Source organism: Cetorhinus maximus, chromosome 2 (assembly GCF_964194155.1).
Source record: "Cetorhinus maximus chromosome 2, sCetMax3.hap1.1, whole genome shotgun sequence".
Classification (NCBI taxonomy): Eukaryota; Metazoa; Chordata; class Chondrichthyes; order Lamniformes; family Cetorhinidae; genus Cetorhinus; species Cetorhinus maximus.
Genome location: NC_135880.1, coordinates 217708420 through 217725068, shown reverse-complemented (window position 1 = coordinate 217725068; position 16649 = coordinate 217708420). Strand labels below are relative to the sequence as shown.

General features: G+C 39.7%; 1 protein-coding gene and 1 pseudogene across 4 annotated transcripts in view; both read right to left on the bottom strand.

Annotated features, from left to right (window-relative positions):
- sik3 (SIK family kinase 3) overlaps positions 1-16649 on the bottom strand; it is a 317323-nt gene that overhangs the window by 109456 nt on the left and 191218 nt on the right. The gene's annotated exons all lie outside the window — the stretch shown is intronic.
- On the bottom strand, positions 10706-10859 carry LOC144671782 (U1 spliceosomal RNA; annotated as a pseudogene).

Below are 16649 nucleotides of genomic sequence, written 5' to 3'. Positions count from 1 at the left end.
ATGTCAGTATATCTTTCCTTAGATTAGGGAACCAAAATTGTTCACAGTATTCTAAATGTGATCTAACTAGTGCCTTGTGTAGTTTTAGCAAGACTTTCCTATTTTTATACTCCATTCCCTTTGAAATAAAGGCCAACAATCCATTTGCCTTCCCTATTACCTGCTGAACTTATATGTTAGCTTTTTGGGATTAATGCACAAAGACTCCCAAATCCCTCTGTGCTGCAGCCTTCTGCAGTCTTTCTCCACTTAAATAATATTCAACTCCTCTATTCTTCCTGCTAAAGTGCATAACCTCACATTTACCCACATTATATTCCATCTGCCAAGTTTCTGCCCACTCACTTAACCTGTCCACATCTCTCTGTAGACTCCTTGTGTCATCCTCACCACTTGCCTTCCCACCTATTTTTGTGTTATCCACAAACTTGGCGATAGTACATTCACTTCCCTCATCTAAGCCATTAATACATATTGTAAATAATTGAGGCCCCAGCATTGATCCCTGTGGCACTCAACTAGTTACAGGTTGCCATTCCGAAAAAGAGTTATCCCAACTCTCTGTCTTCAATTAGTTAGCCAATCTTCTATCCATGCTAACACACTACCCCAAACACCACGGGCTCTTATCTCATTAAGTAACCTTTTGTGCAGTACCTTATGGAACACGTTTTGGAAATCAAAATATATCACATTTACTGGTTCCCCTCTATCTATCCTGCTTGTTACCTCCTTAAAGAATTCTAGTAAATTTGTTAGGCATGGTTTCCCCTTCATGAAGCCATGCTGACTCTGCTTGATTAGATTATGTATTTCTAGATGCTCTGCTATTACATCATTTATCCAACATTTTCCCAATGACACTGTTAAGCTAACTGGCCTATAGTTTTCTGTTTTTTGTCTCCCTCCCTTTTTGAATAAGGGTGTTACATTGGCCATTCTCCAATCCTCTGGGGCTTTTCCAGAATCTAAGGATTCTACTACTAGTGCATTTGCTATCTCTGTAGCTACTTCCTTTAATATCCTAGGATGCAACCCATCAGGACCAGGGGACTTCTCGGCCTTTAGCCCCATTGGTTTCCCTAGTGCTTTTTCTCTGGTGATAATTATTATATTTATTTCCTCCCCACCTTTTGACCCTTGATTATTTAGTATTTTTTGAATGCTATTACTGTCTTCTACCGCGATGACTGAAGCAAAGCATTTATTCAACTCCTCTGCCATTTCCTGGTTGCCCATTATTATTTCCCCAGCATCATTCTCTAAGGGGCCTATGTTTACTTTGGCCTCTCTCTTCCTTTTTATATATTTAAAGAAGCTCTTACTGTCCATTTTTGTATTACTTGCTGGTTTACCCTCAAAATGTATTTTCTCCCTCTTTGATATTTTTTGGTCATCTTTTGTTGGTTTTTAAAACTTTCCCAATCCTTTGGTTTACCACTAATCTTTCCAACATTGTATGTTTCTTCTTTCAATTTGATACCGTCCTTAACTTCCTTGGTAACCATGGTTGGTTTATCCCCTTCCTTGAATCCTTCTTCCTGAACAAGGTAACTCCCTGGACCTTATTGTGCTTAGGTTTATGTAGCTTCAAAATGCGAAATATTCAAAACATGAACTGCAAGAAATAGCATTAAAATTTAAACTGTGAAATTGAAAAAAATTGAACACAGTTTTTCACACCCAGTGACAATTATTATGATGTCAGCAGGCTAATGAAATGGTTAATGTTTCACATTCACAGCTGATGACAACAGAATGTAGTCAGACTGGTACAGCTTTACATTAGTCAACAAAATATATCTGGGAGACATGATGAAAAGGTGCACCAGTATCTATGCCAAAGCACTGTCCAACCTTATCTTATGCAACATTACTCTTTCATAGGCAATATTAGTATCAAAAATATCAAAACTGTCCGCAATCCTTGTGGATTTGAGATATCTATACATTCAGAAGCTATGATGTATTTAAATGTTTATGCAGTAATACAAAAATGCAAAACCAATGTTTCATTGCTGAAAATAAGTAATGCTATATAACCTTTCATCTTTTGCACACAATCATAGAGAAGATCCTAGATCACAGGACATTTTACATCTTCAACTAGTTTAAATTGCAGTTAAATAGTAATTAATTTACTTCAAGGAAGTTTACCAGTTACAGTTTCAGATTACAACATTATTAAGAAGTCTCCATATCAGCCACACGAAGAAAACAAACTGTTGAATGAGAGATACACTCATTTCCGATGTGGTTATTTTACCACTTCTATTAAGAAATTGCAGAAGAGCCATAATTCACAAGTAGCCCAGTTATTTGAGAGTGATTGCCCTTGACATCAGGGCAGCATTTGACCAAGTGTGGCATCAAGGACCCCTAGCAAAACTGAAGTCAGTGGGAATCAGGGGCTAAACTCTCCGCTGGTTGGAGTCATACCTAGCACAAAAGAAGATGGTTGTGGTTGTTGGAGGTCAATCATCTCAGTTCCAGGACATCACTGCAGGAGTTCCTCAGGGTAGTGTCCTAGGCCCAACCATCTTCAGCTGCTTCATCAATGACCTTCCTTCCATCTTAAGGTCAGAAGTGGGGATTTTCGCTGATGATTGCACAATGTTCAGCGCCATTCGCGACTCCTCAGATAGTGAAGCAGTCCATGTCCAAATGCAGCAAGACCTGGACAATGTCTATACAAGGGCAGCAGATAGATGGGAACACCACTACCTAGAAGTTCCTCTCCAAGTCACTCACCATCCTGACTTGGAAATATATCGCCGTTCCTTCACTGTCGCTGGGTCAAAATCCTGGAATTCCCTTCCTAACAGTACTGTGGGTGTACCTACACCACATGGACTGCAGCGGTTCAAGAAGGCAGCTCACCACCACCTTCTCAAGGTCAACTAGAGATGGGCAATAAATGCTGGCCCAGCCAGCGAAGCCCACATCCCGTGAATGAATTTAAAAAAGGAACAGTACACATTGGACTAAATGTATTGTGAACTGTAAATTACTGATCCAGTTTGCTGATTCAATATATCAGTAGTAATTTATTTTTCACAGCTCTTGCAATTTTGTTCCAAATTGGTCATGAGTACATTCTTCTGTTCTTCAAACCAATGATTCTTCAGCTGAAAGGCAGATTTATTCAAGTGGCAACTATACTAAATCTTTTAGTTCAAAGTACTAACATCTACTTTGAGATTAGTGCTCCAGTTAAGCTGGGACTTACACAATTCATATTCCTTTTTTTAAAGCTGTTAGCAGATACTTATATTTTTAAGGGGAAAGAGCCTAGTAAGACCCACAATCTAACAGCTCTAAAAACAATATGCAAGACTCCAATTCAAAGGATGCGATTGATATTTAAACTGCACTACCTGTACTTTGATGAATTGCATAGTTTCTCAGCAAGATGGAGCACTTTACAATGTAAAGCAGAACGTCCTACACTAGAAAAGTCTGCCTTCTCCTGAGCATCATAGAACAACATAAACCCAACCAGAAAGTAGTCCAAAGTCAAAGTCATCCTCCCTCGCTGGCTAAGGAATAACAAAGTAAAAGCAATCCCCAATATTAGAATATTAGAAACAAAATGCACATATTAAATGCTGCAAGAGATTTGGTAAACAACAAAAATAATCCAGTTTCTATTACATTCTTTAATCCTGCAAATAAGTTTTAAAAATAGATTTCATAAATAAGGTGTCTTTGATGGATCATGGAAACAATGGGGAAAACTGCTCTTTTATTTATACATAATCACCTATGGTTTGACTAATGCAAAATTTAAAGTGATCGGATTTTAGTCAAAATCCAATATGATAGTGATTGCTACATATAGCACTAACTGGGGATACTTACAATGAACATATACACTGTACCATAAAATACTTCAATATTGTTGCTTTAAGAAGATGAGGTAGAACAAAATAGAAGTAATTATTTGCTCATTTTCCTTAAAAAGTTTAACTTCCAAGCAAGAGTCATATTTTTATTTTCTGTAATACTAACAGGACCAATGTTTATTTACTGCAGGCTAATGACTTGTGAGAGACTGCAGTCTTAATTACAGCTTAAATTTGTATAGTGCCATTAATATAATAAAACATCCCAAAGCACTTCACAGCAGCATTATCAAAAAAATTTGACACCAAGCTATATAGGAGATATTAGGGCAGGTGAACAAAAGGTTGGTTAAAGAAATAGGTTTTCAGGAGCAACTTATAAGGGTGAAAGAGAGGTAGAGAGGCAGAGCCCCATTATTGTGAAATATGCAAATCATACAACTTAAGTTTAAATCAATGCTACTTTCACTGGTTTTACAATATAAAATCTTCATCAGGTTTGGACACAGCCTCTTCAGACTAGAAATACAGGTCTTTTCCAGTTGTTTATGAAACATCAATATATTCTCAGAACCCTAGTGATGCACTAGTGTTTTCAATGATAGAAACAAATGTTCAGGAGGAACATGGGGCAACCTCAGGACTGGTATAACTGTTCTTGCACAGGAAATGGTATACAGATCCAGATGATCTAAAGATGGAATTTTTCTTAACCCAGTAAAATAATTTCAGAAAAATTGCTCCATATTTGAAAGAAAGTTTATTCAAGACTACCAAATATTATTCAATTAGCTCATGAAAAAAATCAAATTAAAATCTACTTAATATACTGATTTAATTGAAACTACAGCATATCCCTGGGGTACAACATGGCCTTTTTAGCTTTCAACACACAGCTCCACTTGCAAAACCATTTTCTATAAGGATGTAATATTGAAATTTACAAAGGAGAATTAAGATTTTACAGATATGCTACTGTTGTTATTAAAGGCAAGCTAAATTAATTTTTTATTTGGAATAAATTTAGGCAGAACAAGGCAATTTGCTGTAATCAGAACTATAACCTTGAATTTACAGGTGTTACAGCAGCAACTAAGGAATATTGCTAAATAACTTAGGGATAACCCTCAATCTTAGGGTTTCTGAAAAATAACTAGGCATTTTCCACACATTGAAACTACTCTTAGAACAGTAAGAATGTCAAAATGTTTCCCTTTATGTACCCCAATGAATGTAATTACTCATATCTGAAGGCATTTAGTGGGAACATTTGTCATTCATGCTCTCCTGAGCACAGTGCACCAGTTTTAATTGCAATTGCATTTGGAATTACAGGCAACATTCTCCAAATTACAACAGTTTGGTCTCTTAAGTGGAATATACCAAGGAATAGCCACTAGATTTGCAATTCTGGGCAGTTCCTTAATATCGGACAATTTCATATAAACTGAAAATGAAGTTAAAACACATACTCTAAACACCATCCAGTCATTACGACTGCTATCAGAGATTATAATTGATCCAGAAGCTATGGTAAGCAAGTTTTGTATATCCCACCTCAGTGCTTAGTACAGATCCACCCAGCCGACTGTTATTTTACACTTCTCATCTCATAAAAGTTTATCTACAGTTAGTGATTGGCTCAACATGGAAAATGGGATAATTGGGTGGGGGGAGGGTGGTGATTTTAGATTCAGTAATCATTCTTGGCATCCAAAAGTTTAGGAAGCATCTGAATATAATTACCATCCAAATATATCCATCAATCATAAGTAGTTCCATGCATAAAATAACTTCCGCCAGTGAGTTTAAATTTAATTTCCAACCTTAAAAACTGCTAGCTACTAGGTACAAGATCAACAAAAATTAAGTTTCTGAGGCTAGGGCTATAAAATTCTTTTCACTCGCATTGCTAACTTTTCTTCACCTTTCCTCTCCTAGATGAGAACATAGGAAATGGAGCAGTAGTAACCATTCAGCCCCTTGAGCCTGCTCCAACATTCAATGATTCTAGAAAATCTTACACCTCACAGAAACCTTTCTGCACCACCCCATATCCTTTGATTCCTTTATTATCCAAAAGTCTGTCAATCTCTGACTTGCATATACTCAACAACCGAGCATTTACAGCATGTATCTGTAAAGAATTCCAATGGTTCATGACCTTTTAATGTAGAAATTTCTGCACAACTCAGTCCTAAATAGCTGGCCTCTTATTCTGGGTCTGTTTGTAATTCTATTCCTACCAATTTTGTTTGAAAAGAATTGAATTGCTGACTGCTATCTTTGAACTGGACATCACATCACACTAAAATGCCTGGTAACATCAGTGCTTCAGTATGCTGCCACTAATGAAAATATGACTGAATATAAGCCTTGTTATAAGTGAAGAACATCCAATATTCATCCACGGCAAACAAAATATTCTACAAGTTACCCAGCATAATTTGTCAAAACCAAAGAAGCCACCATTCTGACCTCAATGTGTTCAATAGGCTTTGTAAGTGGTTAGAGTATTAATGTGCTAGTATCTACTGATTGGATTAATATCGCAACAGCCATTATTTTTATATTGATAATTTAGACTGCTTGAGTCCTTCATACAGCTTTTAACTAAAATAACACAACTGTACTCATGGTAAACATTACAGATACAGCTAAATATCAGTGCAAGGCAGCGCACGAGTTTGCCCTTGGCTTCAAATTGCAATCTACCACCCTGGAGAGATTTCTTTCTTTACATCCATGCACATTTTCATAGCTCACCACTCCATGGCCTGCAATTTTTTCACAACACAGATGACAGCATCTGTTTTCTTAAAATATTTTAAATATACTCCTATTCGGTCTATAAAGCCTATACAGTCTTAGTTCAAACATGGACAAAAGGGCTGAACTCCAGAGGTGAAATGAGAGTGACTGGCCTTGACATCAAGGCAACATGTGACCGAGTGTGGTATCAAGGAGTCCTAGCAAAACTGGAGTCAACGGGAATCAAGGAGAAAACTCTCTGCTGGTTGGAGTCATACCTAGCACAAAGGAAGATGGTTGTGATTGTTGGATATAAATCATCTCAGTTCCAGGACATCACTGCAGGAGTTCCTCAGTGCCCTAGACCCAACAATCTTCAGTTCAATGACTTTCCTTTCATCATAAGGTAAGAAGTGGGGATGTTCACTGATGATTGCACAATGTTCAGCACCATTCGCGCCTCCTTAGATACTGAAGCAGTTCACGTCCAAATCCAGCAAGACCTGGACAATATCCAGGCTCGGGCTGACAAGTGGCAAGTAACATTCGCACCACACAAGTGCCAGGCAATGACCATCTCCAATACGAGAGAATATAACCATCACCCCTTGACATTTAATCGCATTACCAACGCTGAATCCCCCACATCCCAGGGGTTACCATTAACCAGAAACTAAACTGGACTAGCCATATAAATACTGTGGCTACAAGAGTAGATCAAAGGCTAAGAATCCTGTGGTGAGTAACTCACCTCCTGACTCTCCAAAGCCTTTCCACCATCTACAAGGCACAAGTCAGGGGCTGCAATGGAATACTCTCCACTTGCCCAGGTGAGTGCAGCAGCAACAACACTCAAGGAGCTTGAAACCATCCAAGACAAAGCAAACCATTTGATTGCCACCACATCTACAAACATTCACTCTGTCGGCCACCGACACATAGTGGCAGCAGTAGTATACCATCTACAAGATGCACTGCAGGAACTCACCAAGGCTCCTTCGACAGCATCTTCCAAACCCATGACCACTACCATCTAGAAGGACAAGAGCAGCAGACACATGGGAAGTTCCCCTCCAAGCTACTCACGATCTTGACTTGGAAATATATCGCCGTTCCATCACTGTCGCTGGATCAAATCCTGGAACTCCCTCCCTAACAGCACTGTGAGTGTACCTACACCACATGGACTGCAGCGGTTCAAAAAAGCAGCTCACCACCATCTTCTCAAGGGCAATTAGTGATGGGCAATAAATGCTGGCCTAGCCAGCGACGCCCACATCCCATGAATGAATTAAAAAAAAGATCCTCAGTATCTTTAAATTTTAGTTTGACATTTCACCAGCATTAACAAAACCATGATGAAGAGTATTGAAAAAAAGGTAAGACTTCTCAAGGTATAGATCTGTTGCTTCCCAATTCTAATGGCCTGCTCAATGATGGCTTTGGTGAAGTGGTGGGCTTGCAGAGCAGCTCTGTAAGGTCAGATCAGGACCTCGTAGCAACACAAACTTAGGCAACATAAGTATACCCCAACACTACCTATGTAGAATAGCAAAACTCAAGAAAAAATATTTAATAAACTGCAATGATTTTTTATACAATGACTTTATAGTTAAAAAGTCAAAATGCTTTTAACAGCAACTTATATTTAAATAGCGTCTTAATATAATTAAATGTCCCAAGGCACTTCACAGGGTCACTAACGAAATTTATCACCAAGCCACATGAGCAGATGTTAGGCCAAATGGCCAAAAACTTAATCAGAGAGGTAGGTTTTAAGGGCAATCTTACAGGAGAAGAGGGAGTTAGAGAGAGGCGTGGAGGTTTATTGAGGGAATTCCAAAGCTTTAGGCCTTGGAGCTGAAAGCATGGCTGCCAATGGTGGAGTGATTAAAACCTGGCTTGCGCAAGGGGTGAGACTTGGAGGAATGTATATATCTCGTAGGGCTGGAGGAGGTTACAGTTAGGGAGTAGCGAGAGTGGGCAGTCAGGGATTTGATGAGAATTTTAAATCGACGTGCTTCTTAACCAGAAACCAATGTAGGCTAATGTGCACAAGGGTGATGGATGAATGGGACTTGTGCGAGTTAAAACATCAGCAACAGAGTTTTGGATAACCTCAGCTTTACAGAGGACAGAATGTGTGAGGCCCATGAGGAGTGCATTTAAATAGTCAAGGGTAGAGGTAGAAAAGGTACTGATGAGGATTTCAGCAGCAGATGAGCTGAGGTGGGGCTCGGACAGTCGAACAATGTTGTGGAGGTGAAATAAGTGATCTGGGTAATTTGTGCATATATACAGGCAAAAGATAAAACTGGTGTCAAACAGTCTGATTCAGCCTCAGACAATTGCCAGGGAGAGGAATGGAGTCAACGGTTAGAGCACAGAGTTTGTAGCAGGGACCGAAAACAACAGCTTCAGTATTAAGTAGAATCTGCAGGCCATTCAGCGCAAATAGGTCTATGCCAGGGTTTATACTCCATACGAGCCTCCACCTGCCTTATTTCATCTCACCCTGTCAACATAGCCAACCTCCGTCCTCATTTTGTAGCCAGTTATGATATGCATAATTCAGTTCAGCTTCTTTTCTGGTCAATGATGACCCACCCTCAAAATTATAATGGTCAATTAAATAGTGATGCTATTGACAGTTAGGGGGAGATAGATGGTTATTTTCTGGCACTCATGTTATTTAGAAGATATTAGTGCACACTTAATTTTGTTAAAATTCCTAATAGTTTTCTCTCTTTGAAGATGATTCTTCAATTATGGACATAATCCTACATTCTTCACCTTTGTAGAGGACAGCATTAGGACTTAGTCTACTTTCAGAATGCTACCAATATTTTGTGGATCTGGCTGCCATGAATCTTGCCTTTAATTCCCCCACACTCCCTCCCCAACTTTACCCAGTCACAGCACTTAATATGGCTTCAGTCAGGATATACATGAGGATCAAACCTACAAATGTCAGTTCATTTCAATATTGGCTATACTAGTTGCATTTATAATACTGTCAGTGGCAATGGATGGTCCCAAGTTCACTAACTTTTTAAAATAAGTCACAATATAAAATAAAAGCAGATGCAAAATTCAACCTATTTTACAAACAGATGAAAATGAACATGAAAAGACCAGCTGGTCCTCTGAGCTTCTTCTATATTACTGTGGTGTGACTTCCATTATTACCACATACCCCCCTCCCTTTCCACCCCTGAATATCCACACAATATCCCGGGAGAGGAAAATAAAGTACACCATTTTGGGGAAATTTTTCTCTCACCCTTAAAGGCTTGTTCTGGGAGAAACACAGCCCAATAGTCACAGATCTTCTATATGAAGTTATGTCAAACACTAATGAAATCTTCCAGTTCCCTTTTGAATGCACACAGTGAGTACTCATTGTGTATGCTGACAACTTGTTCCACAGATCAACAAACCTCAGTGAAACAAAGTGTCTCCTAACATCTAACCTAGTTCTGTGCTCATGTAACATACACTAATGTGCCCTCTTCTTCCCTACTTCCCTAACCAGTCTAGCTCAAGTAACATACTACATGGATTTAAGTCTAATCTTTCCATTGTTTTGAAGGCATTAATCTCCTAGAAGACCACATTTTTCTGGGTTAAAAAGGTCATCTTTCTAACTAAGGCTTTTAAACTAGGTATCAATCTAGCAGTCTTCATCTGAACCTTTCCAGATGCTCTATGTCACTCAAAATATGAAGGGACTTTGTATTCTAGATAAGGCATGACCACGGCCTTGTGCAAAGACAGAACAATATTTCCCACATTATATTTAATCACCTTGGCAACACATCCTGGGCTGTAAGTTTGAGTTAAATCAAACAATGGGACACTGGTGTTAGTAAAATGAGGTGACATCCTGAACAAGTCTTATATTCTGTCACATACTGTAATCAGGAAGGAAGATAATGCAGCATTGATAATGGAGGTTCCACTGTAAATACAATGTCCAGGCAATAAATATTACTACATGTAGAAACGTTTGATACAGTGACCATCTACTTTACAAGGAATTTTTGGCAGAATTTATACCATCCTCTTTATAAAGTCAAATCTGTGTACGGCAGCTTCTTTTTTTTAATCAGGGGAGGGCACGAACGCAGTACCCCCTTACCACAAATTTTGCAGTCGAGTATCCCGCATTTGGGACAGGCGCCAGCACACCCGGAGTACAATGGGATAGCCTCATCCTGGGAGTACAACCTTCCTGATCATTGTTTCTCCCCTGCCAAGTTTTCTACCCAAAGAATTAATTGCAGTAAGTTTGCCTTCTCAGTGAGACTGCCACGTGTTCATTGATAGCCATGCAAAACTGCTTTGCACAAAGCAAAATTGAAGTGTAAATGCAAAAATACTAAAACATTATCATGCCCTTTGAAATACAACACACAACTTCTATTATAATGAAAATTTTGAACCGAGGGCTTTCAAGTCCCATAACACCAGAGATGGATATACATGGTTACTATTCTTGAAATAGCAGGTTAGTGTGATTATTTATTTAAATGAAGGCGCTGACATCTCAGAGGGAGCAAAGAAAATCAGAATGTGAACACTAGGGCTACTCTAAAAAAATAAGGCATTGACTGCTGGGAAGTTGCTTACCTGCTCTTTCAGTAAGGGAATGTTGAACATTTAGGTGGAAGGGAACTACAGCAGGCATTTTTTTAAGTATGTTTAGCAAAAAAGAAAGAAATGAAAAACACAAGCATGCATCTGCAACCTGATAATAACTGAGGTGGGTAGAGAATGGGGACAGGGTTGGGCAAAGGCTTTCCACAGGCCCTACTGAATTTAACAGAAGAGTCTGTTTTAAATTGTTCAAGTTTCCTATCTGACATCCAACCAGCTTGACAGCTTTTTCCAGCTCATAAACAGTCAGGGAGAGGCTTGGTCTGACATCACGGGCAGGGGTGAGCTGGGGACAGGAACAGGGAATGGGTCCATCTCGAGGGTCTGATGACAGGGGAGTAAAATAGGGAAACTTGCTGGGCCAGTGGAAGCAATTCCATTCCTCCTGGTCCACAAGCACTGTGGTAAAGGCTTTTTCTGATGGATCCAGCTCTGCATTCCTCCTTTCCTGCTTCCCCAAGATTAAGGAAATCTGGTCCACAGGTATTAAAAATAAAACTTTACTAAAATGAAGGCATGAAGCTTCATTAAAATATTTTAATTATTGACCTGCCAGCCAAGAGTACTTTGGTCTTGCCGTCTCATCGTCCACCCCCCCCACCACCACCATCCCGCTCTCTTAGCTGCCTTCATTAAAAGCAGAAGTGAGTGGGTTGGAGGCAGGTTGCCCATTTTAAATATTTTTATATTGACCCTTCAACAGAACTGGTTTCTGTTGGGTCATTTGGACTCAAAATGTAAACTGTGTTCCTCTCCGTTGATGCTGCCAGACCTGCTGAATTTTTCCAGGTATTTTTGTTTTTGTTTTGGATTTCCAGCATCCGCAGTTTTTTGCTTTTATCTTAGAACAGTTTGACCTCCTGGTTTTCCAGTAACAGTCGGCCAGCAGTTGCTCAGCTGTTAGCCACTTCTCTCCCCTCCTCCACTATCCCCACCAGCCCTCCCCCAACCCCCCAAACAAAATTAAGCATCTCACAACAGAATTAGATTGGCTAAGAACTGTCAGAATCTCATTTAACCCGATTGGAAGAGTTAAATGACAAATATTCCTAAAATTCAAATTGATGACCTTCTATCTACAAGTGGCTGTACATCAGATTTCCATAACTTTGTTAATTAAAATATTATATATTTCATGAAATTGATACCTCCTTTTATAGCATCCATAAATCTATTTTAATTTCCTGATAACTCTCGCCAGTTTCCTCTACATTACTCTTTTTGTTAATGTAATTTTTTAATTTTTAAAAATTCATTCATGGGACATGGGCATCGCTGGCTAGGCCAGCATTTATTGCCCATCTCTAATTGCCCTTGAGGTGGTGGTGGTGAGTTGCCTTCTTGAACCACTGCAGTTCATGTGATGTTGGTACACCCACAGCACTGTTAGGGAAGGAGTTCCAGGATTTTGACCCAGCGACAGTGAAGGAACGGTGAGATATTTCCAAGTCAGGATGGTGTGCGGCTTGGGGGAAAACTTTCAGGTGTTCCCATCCATCTGCTGCCCCTTTGGGTTTGGAAGATGCTGTCTAAGGAGCCTTGGCGAGTTCCTGCAGTGCATCTTGTAGATGGTGCACACTGCTGCTACTGTGCGTGGGTGGTGGAGGGAGTGAATGTTTGTGGATGGAGTGCCAATCAAGCAGGCTGCTTTTTCCTGGATGGTGTTGAGCTCCTTGAGTGTTGTTGGAGCTGTATGCATCCAGCCAAATGGAGAGTATTCCATCACACTCCTGACTTGTGCCTTATAGACAGTGAACAGGCTTTGGGGAGTCAGGAGGTGAGTTACTCGTTGCAGAATTCCTAGCCTCTGATCTGCTCTTGTAGCCAAAGTATTTATATGGCTAGTCCAGTTCAGTTTCTGGTCAATGGTAACCCCCAGGATGTTGACAGTGGGGGGATTCAACAATGGTAATGCTATTGAACATCAAAAGGTGATGGCTAGATTCTCTCTTGTTGGAGATGTCATTGTCTGGCACTTGTGTGGCGCAAATGTTACCTGCCACTTGTCAGCCCAAGCCTGGATATTGTCCAGGTCTTGCTGCATTTGGACATGGACTGCTTCAGTATCTGAGGAGTCACAAATGGTGCTGAACATTGTGCAATCATCAGCGAACATCCCCGGTTCTGACTTTATTGATGAAGCAGCTGAAGATGGTTGGGCCTAGGTCACTACCCTGAGGAGCTCCTGCAGTGATATCCTGGAACTGAGATGATTGACCTCCAACAACCGCAACCATCTTCCTTTGTGTTAGGTATGACTCCAAACAGTGGAGAGTTTTCCCCAATTCCCTTTGACTCCAGTTTTGATACCATGCTCAGTCAAATGCTATCTTGATGTCAAGGGCAGTCACTCTCACCTCACCTCTGGAGTTCAGCTCTTTTGTCCATGTTTGAACCAAGGCTGTCATGAGGTCAAGTGATGAGTGATCCTGGCGCAACGTAAACTTACAGGTGTACACTGCGTCCTTCTCCAACTCATGGGTCTGAAATTTAACACACTGAAACAGGTGGGTTGGGTTCAGGTCAGATATTAAAATTTCAAAAACCTGAACCCTGACCCAAAATTGCTTATCCTGGGTTTTTGAGGAGATGAGACAAGGGGAAGGCAGCCAATCTGTCCCCAGGAGGTGAGGCTGAAATGTAAATGTTTTAAGGAGGCTGACAGCCTCTGATTTAACTTGCATTTCAGGCATTCCAGTGTTTAGCAGTAATTTCAGACTTCAGGAAAGCTAGCAGTTGAAGTAAGGCGAGGACAGCTTTCAGAGAAAGTAATTACCTTCGTAGCACTACTTGTGGGCCAGGGGGTGTTTCCTCCTTGTCTCTCCACCTGTACCCCCCAACCTTCACCTCATCGGACCACATCCCCACAGGATCAGGCACCTACCTTCCGCAGGATCGACCTGCAGGATCAGAGATCAGACCCACTTAGTCCTCTAGCCTGTTCTGGAATGCACTCTGTCCAACTGGAAGCCAAGCCTGTCAATCAGGCTGACTTCCAGCGGGGAGCTTTTCAGGGCCAAATGACATATGCTAAACAATTTAAACTGCACAGCATGTGGGAACACACAGACCTCACCTTCCAACCGAAACTCTAACATGCCCCCAAGCAACGGAACAACAGCCACACCTGCTTTCCCCCCTGACCCTCCATGTTAACATCCAGTCGATAGTTTTCAACTAATCAAAAGTCTAATGAAATCTGGGAGACTTACGTATTTTTTTGGAACATGGACATATACATATGACATCTAAAATGACAAAATAATACACAAATCTCATGGCAAGAAACCATATGCTAACTTCAACATAAATAATACAGAATTATCTTCCTTTTGCGTTACATGAATAATAATTAATTGTTTGTAGACATCCATGTTGCTTCCTTTCAGTCCGTTTTCTAAAGAAACCTAAAATCTGCAGACATTTTATTGAGGGAACAAATTGCTTTCAAGTAAAAGCGGTCTGGAAAGGCAAACTGATGGCTCCCAGTGCAGACATATACTCAAAGAGCCCAGAGGATGATGAGAGGAAATCACTTACATGTGATCAGTTCAATGCACACATATTAGAATTTGTTGGAAGTAACTGCTTCGTGTTTAACCAAGATTTGAATTAGAGCGGGCTTTTTTTGAACAACCTTTTTTGAAGAGAAATCAGTTTGAGGAGAACTTGGCACCTTCGAACTAAGCTCATGTCTAATTGAATAAATTTTTGTCATTGGTATAAACAAATTGCTACTCAGATGTAACAAATTAGTGTTCATTGGTGAATGTGACAAGGCAAAGCTGTTAAATAAACACATTAACATGGAGGGATTACAAATTTTAGAGTGACAATTGAGAGGTTGTAGTTTTCACTTAATCCCATAAGTACGTGCTGAGTGGGCACTTTTCCCAAATTACACACGATCACTTTTACAAACCTAACCAAAAACAGCCTTGTTTTGTATCATGTATGGTTCCTGAAATACATACTCTTTAATTATGTTCAGTTAAGCATGCCATTTTGTGAAACCAACCAACAGTCACAATTGTAAATTAACCCTATGTAGGCTACTTATTCAATTTTAATTGAAGCATGAACAAAAATATCAACTATATATTACAGAAATTCTAGCCAATTTTAGTGCTCTTTAAATTGATAAAAAAATATTCCATCTTTATGATTTATAACTACAAATCTTTGAACTGAGTGTGTGAAAATGTTCTATTGGATAAATTGCATAGTTTCAAATGATTTCAACATACAAACTTTGTGCTAAGGATATCATCTTTTCCCCTCTTCCTTTGTATTATGTATTCCTTCTCCTCCTCATATACTATTATTCAAAGTGGCCAGAGGTACTGACGACTCATTGGTGAGTGCTGACTCATCTCTTATAAAAGGTAATTAAATACCAATTGGCATATACTTGGTCTATTTAGTTTCTTGGACACGTTTTGATCATTGATGGGAGTTGGAAAGGTATTTTCTGGATTATTTTCTCCTGATTTGTCACAAATTATTTTCCAATATTTTGCCTCTCCCATGAGATGACATGGCTGATGGTAAGAAGATGAGAACGAATAGGTGCCTAATCACAAGAACGTAAGACATAGGAGCAGACCACACGGCCCCTCGAGCCTGCTCTGTCATCAACAGTTCTGTAAGTCGGGCTTGATTAACCAGCCGACCTTTACCTGCCTGCCTGTATGTTTGTGCGTGTTTGCATAAATATTTAAAAAGATCACCACTTAGACATCTCCTTTCAAGGGTAAAGCATCAAAATTTTCTCCATCTTTCATCAAAACTAGGTTTTGGCTCTGATGGTTCTTTCGTCACTGCATTCAATGTTTGAATATTTCCCTTTCGTCCCGGTGACCGGTTTGAACCTATTGCTGCAGTTTGGTCATAACTTCCTCTGAATAGTGTTCTACTTTTTTGTCCATACAGTTCAATATCTTAATGGTTTTCATTGCCTCTCTGCATTGGTTGGACTTGTTGAGCATTGAGTCTTCCAAGGCTGTTAGGTCTTTTTTGAATTGTTCCTTAGGTATTTCAATGTCATATACAGAGAGTGTATTGCCCACTCTTCTTTATTAGAGCTGACATGCTATTCAATTCTGGGAGGCATCACAACCAAACCTAATATTTTCCTTGCCCAACTTTCACACATAAGGGAGATCATTTTGACTTTGTGGCATAGTGTAAAATGGATGATAGCAAATCTCTAGCCCTTTCTACATCTCTCTTGATTTTAATTTCCATTGATTTCAGGAATTGGGAAATTGGAGAATAACCAGCATCCATCAAGGTGTGGGGGAATACTCCTGGTGAAGAACATCATTTTCTGAATATTTATTCTCAATTTCAGGAGCATCAATGTACTGTGCATGTTAGACACGTTTTGCATCT